This window comes from Mus musculus, chromosome 7, assembly GCF_000001635.26.
Source record: "Mus musculus strain C57BL/6J chromosome 7, GRCm38.p6 C57BL/6J".
NCBI classification, from domain to species: domain Eukaryota; kingdom Metazoa; phylum Chordata; class Mammalia; order Rodentia; family Muridae; genus Mus; species Mus musculus.
In genome coordinates this window covers 104,208,985-104,214,984 of record NC_000073.6, presented here as the reverse complement: position 1 = coordinate 104,214,984, position 6,000 = coordinate 104,208,985, and positions in this window count along the sequence as shown.

Here is a 6,000-nt window from a genome sequence, read left to right as displayed (position 1 = left end):
TTTTGTATTTTTGTTTTTGTTTTTCGAGACAGGGTTTCTCTGTATAGCCCTGGCTGTCCTGGAACTCACTTTATAGACCAGGCTGGACTCGAACTCAGAAATCCGCCTGCACCTGCCTCCCAAGTGCTGGGATTAAAGGTGTGGCAATCTCTACTTCAATTTTTGATAGAGTGTTCCTCCCTGAACATAAGCTGGTTAGATTGGCTGGCCTGTGAATCTCTGGTATCCTGTGTCCACCTCCCCAGATTTAGAGTTACAAGGACACACCCGCCCACACATACTTTGCTTTCTAACACAGGTATTGGTGATCCGAACTCAGGTTCTTTTGCTAATACAGGAGACATTTTACTCATTGAACCATCTTCCCTAGACCCACTTTCTCAATGTTTTTTGTTGTTTGTTTGTTTGAGACAGGACTCACAATGCATGCTAGCTGGCCCAAAACTCTCTATGTAGACCAGACCTTGGACTCAAAGTGATTATCTGCTTCTGTGCTGGGATTAAAGCTATGTGTCACCACAACTAGCTATTCGAAGTATTGCTTTTATTTTTATTTTATTTTTCTTAGTATTGCCTCTCTCTTCTCCCCTCTCTTCCTTCCTTCTTTAATCTCTCTCTCCTGCTCTTCTTGCCGGTGCTTGTATCTATAATAAAATGGCTTCCTAATGATCTATCCTGAACTTTCCTGTGTGGTGAGAATTCTGATTTCAATTAAGGTCTGGGAAGAGTCTGCCAGCTACACTTGGCAGATTAAAGGCAATTCTTTTCCATGTCTGAGACAGGATGGCTCTACCTGAAATGTGTGTGTGTATGTGTGTGTGTGTGTTTCTGTGTGTGTGTGCATGCGTGCATGGGGGTGGGTGGGTAAGGGAGGGGATGAGGAGGAGGAGGTTAGTTAGTGCATGATACGTCAGACATAGGCTAACCATGTGGTACCAAAGAAGTCTTGACAGTTTTGCCTTGACATTAAAGAATGGAGAACTGCAAATCATAGCTGGGCGTGGTGGCACACGCCTTTAATCCCAGCACTCGGGAGGCAGAGGCAGGTGGATTTCTGAGTTTAAGGCCAGCCTAGTCTACAGAGTGAGTTCCAGGACAGCCAAGGCTACACAGAGAAATCCTGTCTCGAAAACAAAACAAAACAAAACAAACAAACAAACAAAAAAGAATGGCAAATCATTGAAAGGATTTTTAATTAAATCAAACTTCAGATTTATGATTTGAAAACTGAATCTACTACAATCACAGAAATCTGGGAAAAATTCAAAAGAAGTAAGTTTAAAAATTAGTGCCTATATATGAAGTATATTCATTCATTGTAGTATAGCTTGAGATCTGGTTGTATTTGAGATAGTTAACCCTTGAAAATGGACAGTGTGATGGGTGTCTATGCTTTAAAAGGCAAGAGGGGAAAGATGGATGATTCCTAACATTTATTTAGCTCTGAATGTACAAAACAAACCCACAGAAAGATAAACAAGATTTATTTACTAGAACATGGACAAATTAAAGATTATATTATGACAAATTCTAACAGAAGTTTATTCCAAACTTTTGAAAAGGGTTTTGATTCCGGGCAGTGGTAGCACATGCCTTTAATCCCAGCACCTGAGAGGCAGAGGCAGAGGCAGAGGCAGAGGCAGAGGCAGAGGCAGAGGCAGAGGCAGAGGCAGAGGCAGAGGCAGAGGCAGAGGCAGAGGCAGAGGCAGAGGCAGAGGCAGAGGCAGAGGCAGAGGCAGAGGCAGAGGCAGAGGCAGAGGCAGAGGCAGAGGCAGGAGAATTTCTGAGTTTGAGGCCAGCCTGATCTACAGAGTGAGTTCCAGGACAGCCAGGGCTACACAGAGAAACCCTGTCTCAAACAAACAAACAAGCAAACAACAAACAACTCCCCCAAAAACACAAAAAGGGGATTTGTTGTGGCTAATGTCCTTCCTTCCTTTCCTTTTTTCCTCCCTTCCTCTGCCCCCCCCCACTTCTCCCTCCCTCTCTCCACTAAGTGAGTACATACGTTCATTCCTACCCTTCCCTGACTTTCTGATCTTTTTTTTTTTTTTTTTTTTTTTTTTTTTTTTTAATAAGTGAGTACACCAGAAGAGGGCATCAGATCCCATTACAGATGGCTGTGAGCCACCATGTGGTTGCTGGGAATTGAACTCAGGACCTCTGGAAGAGCAGTCAGTGATCTTAATTGCGGAGCCATCTCTCCAACCCCGACTTGAGAACATTTAATGACATGAAAGCATGTCTCTTTTTTTTAATGAGACACATAAGAAGTATGTAAAGTTGGGACTTTCACAATTGATCTCAGCCAAAAAAACAACTTGGGACTTTTTCTGATGTGATTTTGTAAATTGAGGATCTTCAGAAAAGGAACAGTCATTCACATATGATAGCCAAGCAGTTAAACAGACGTCCTGCTAGACAGACAGACAAGGGAAGAGGCCATGGCTAATGAACAAGCCAGCTCAGTCAGTCAACAGGGTCTCGAAGGAGGGAGTGAGGATGGAAAAGAAAAAGAATTAGATAACACTATAACACGACTTCAGCTAATTTTGAAGCTGAAGTGGGTTTTTTTTTCCTAGTCTGCTTTTATATCATTTCTAGGTACATACAAAGAATATGGTCAGTTCTAAGGCATAAACAAAGTAGTCAAGGAACAAACAAGGCAATAAACAAAATAACCAAACAAGGCAAAAAATAAAGTCCCATGTCACTGTGTCTAGGGGTTTATCAGAATAACCAAGATACAAGGAATACAATATATACCTTGGCTGTATTAACTTTGAAACTATTTCCTTGTCCTAGCCCAATGTCAAATTCCTGTCAAATTCCTAGAAGCAGCCCCAAAAGTTCCCAACAAGTAGGTAATAAAGATGGTGAACTTCCAAGATGGTCCCTGATAAAATACTGGCCCAAAAAAGTCAGGGTTGTGGGCCAATAAGCCATCCTGTCTTCTTCACATTGACCAAACTTAAGGAGAGGCCTGGTGGGTGGGGTGTGCGGGAGGAAAACACTTTAGAGACTTTGAAAACTCCCAGCACTCAAGCAGCTGCATTTTAGCTTCCTGCTCATCCCCTATGCTTTGTGGAGGGTCTTTCTTTATCTTTGTATATGGTTTTTCACCTCTAATAAAAACCTTTCTATAACTGCTAATTATTTCCACTGCTGTTTGTTGCACTCTTTTTTTTAATTATTGGATATTTTCTTTATTAACATTACAAATGTTATCCCCTTTCCCGGTTCCACCCCCCCCAAACCCTTATCCCATCCCCCCTCCCCCTGCTTCTATGAGGGTGTTCTTCCACCCTCCTACCCATTCCCGCCTCTCCGACCTCGAATTCTCCTATACTGGAGCATAGAGCCTTCATAGGACCAAGGGCCTCTTCTCCCATTAATGCCCAACAAGGCCATCCTCTGCTACATGTGCAGCTGGAGCCATGGGTACTTCTTGGTTGGTAGTTTAGTCCCTGGGAGCTCCAATCCTTTCTCTGACTTCTCCCTTGGGGACCCCATGCTGTTTGCTGCATTCTTAACTGGCGGGGGGGGGGGGGGGGGGGGGAAATGCAATCAAAATCCCCTAGATAATAACACATATACATAACAGAAAGGAATTAATTTTTAGGGTTACCGAGTCTAGTAAGGCCACATCTGCAAGGTTGACCTGCAAGTTTCTGGTCCGGAAGAGGAGATGCAGCCACTCAAATTCAAAGCCTCTTTGAAACACAATTCCCTCTTGGTGGTCTAGGACCAGTCTTTCAATCAATTTGGGATTCAGAAAGAGGTCCATCCAGAAAGAGGAGAGAAATGAGGTTTACTCAAAGTCCACCTATTTAAGTGGTAGTCTCGTCATAAAAAACAAACGAAAACAAAAAACAAAAAAACAAAAAACCATGTCAAACATGTCACAAACATGTCAAGTTACCAAGACAAGTTGACCTATAAGATTAAGGGTCGCAAGGCTCACCAGAAACATTTAGAATAATTATCTAATTTCTTTTTCTAATTAGGAGAGGAGGCCTGGGAAGCATCTGCACCCTGGAATCCGAGGAAGCAGGACTCAGCCATTAAATAGGAAAGGCTTGGCCTCCAAGAAAAAGAACATCCTAAGAATCTGCTGCCCTGGGTGGATTTTAACATTTATTAATGAATTCACACACACACACACACACACACACACACACAAAACCCTGTGAGAGCCCACTAAGAACTGAACAATGACTGGTGTGGTGGTGAATGCCTTTAATCCCAGCACTTGGGAGGCAGAGGCAGGCAGATTTCTGAGTTCGAGTCCAGCCTGGTCTACAGAGTGAGTTCCAGGATATCCAGGGCTACACAGAGAAACCCTGTCTCGAAAAAAAAAAAAACAATAACAACAAAACAAAAAAACAAAACAACAACAACAACAAACAAAAAAGAAATGTCATATGACATAGTCATTTTGAGTTTGTATTTTCAAGACAGGGTCAGGCTGGCCTTGAACTCCTGATTCTGTAGTCTTCATTTTTCAAGTGCTGGCTTGCAGTGCTCTATCCAGTCTAACAAAGTGGGAATGCAAACTAGAATATAGGCTCCCTAGGAATGTGAATTGGATTCCTGTCTGTGAGATGGGTGTCAGCAGAGATTGCTGAAGCAGTTTGACTGGAAACGAGCTAATGGCACTGTTGTAACATTAATGTGTAATAGGTAACATACCTCTGGATATAATAAGAAAGTCAGTTATATTCAGTGCTTTGAAAAAAGACTTGTATGGACTGGAGAGATGGCTCTGTTGTTAAGAGTGCCTATTGCTCTTGCCAATCACCTGGTTCATTTATCCATGATGACAAAGAGAGATTACTGAACTAGACCAGTCTGTGGACAGAAAGATTTGCTGGGGTTCAAACTGCCAAGGCCATCTGGGGTAGGGCAAAATTGAGGAGAAGTAAGCAGATATTACAAGACAGCAGGGTAGCGAGGGATCTGAGCTAATACAAGATGTAGGGATTGGTCCTGAACTAGGTGCCTTGACAGGCTCTTTTAACCTTTTGGTGGAAGGTTAAGAGAGGTTCCTAGAAAAACAGTTGGAGTCTCAACAAAGATCTTGGTACCCACTTGTTTACAACTTTCTGCCTCACATTGGAAGAATCATAATGGAATTCCCTTTAAATCATATTGTGATCGTTTCAAGGATGTAGAGATCTACGGTGTCTTAGTCAGGGTTTCTATTCCTGCACAAACATCATGATCAAGAAGCAAGTTGGGGAGGAAAGGGTTTATTCAGCTTACACTTCCATACTGCTGTTCATCACCAAGGAAGTCAGGACTGGAACTCAAACAGGTCAGGAAGCAGGAGCTGATGCAGAGGCCATGGAGTTCTTTACTGGCTTGCTTCCCCTGGCTTGCTCAGCCTGCTCTCTTATAGAACCAAGACTACTAGCCCAGAGATGGTTCCACACACAAGGGGCCTTTCCCCCTTGATCACTAATTGAGAAAATGCCTTACAGTTGGATCTCATGGAGGCATTTCCGAAACTGAAGCTTCTTTCTCTGTGATAACTCCAGCTGTGTCAAGTTGACACAAAACTAGCAAGTACATATGGCAAAAAAGGTGTAAACTATAGATCCACAGACTGCTTACTATGCTATAGATTTATTGTGTTTACATCATTCTCATTTTCTTTACAGATGAGTAGACAATTAAGTCCATTGATAGACTTACAGTTTCATTAACAAGCAGTACACCTGGGTTTTGAATCCACATCTCGGCACTTTTCACAGTTTTCTGTCTGCACACATGGATTATCACGTCATTGCCTTCCAAGATGGCTATTTAGGTGGTACAGATGGGAAAGGATAACTACACATATAGGTGTTCCACCTAAGGCTGCCATTGAGGAAGCAGCCTGATGAGCAAGTCTCTGAGCTCAGAGCAATTAGTGTTAGCAGCTAGAGGTATGAGAGCCATGGTTTTCTGTAGATCCTATATCATAGGGGAAAATAGCCAAGAACTGAGAACTCTCTT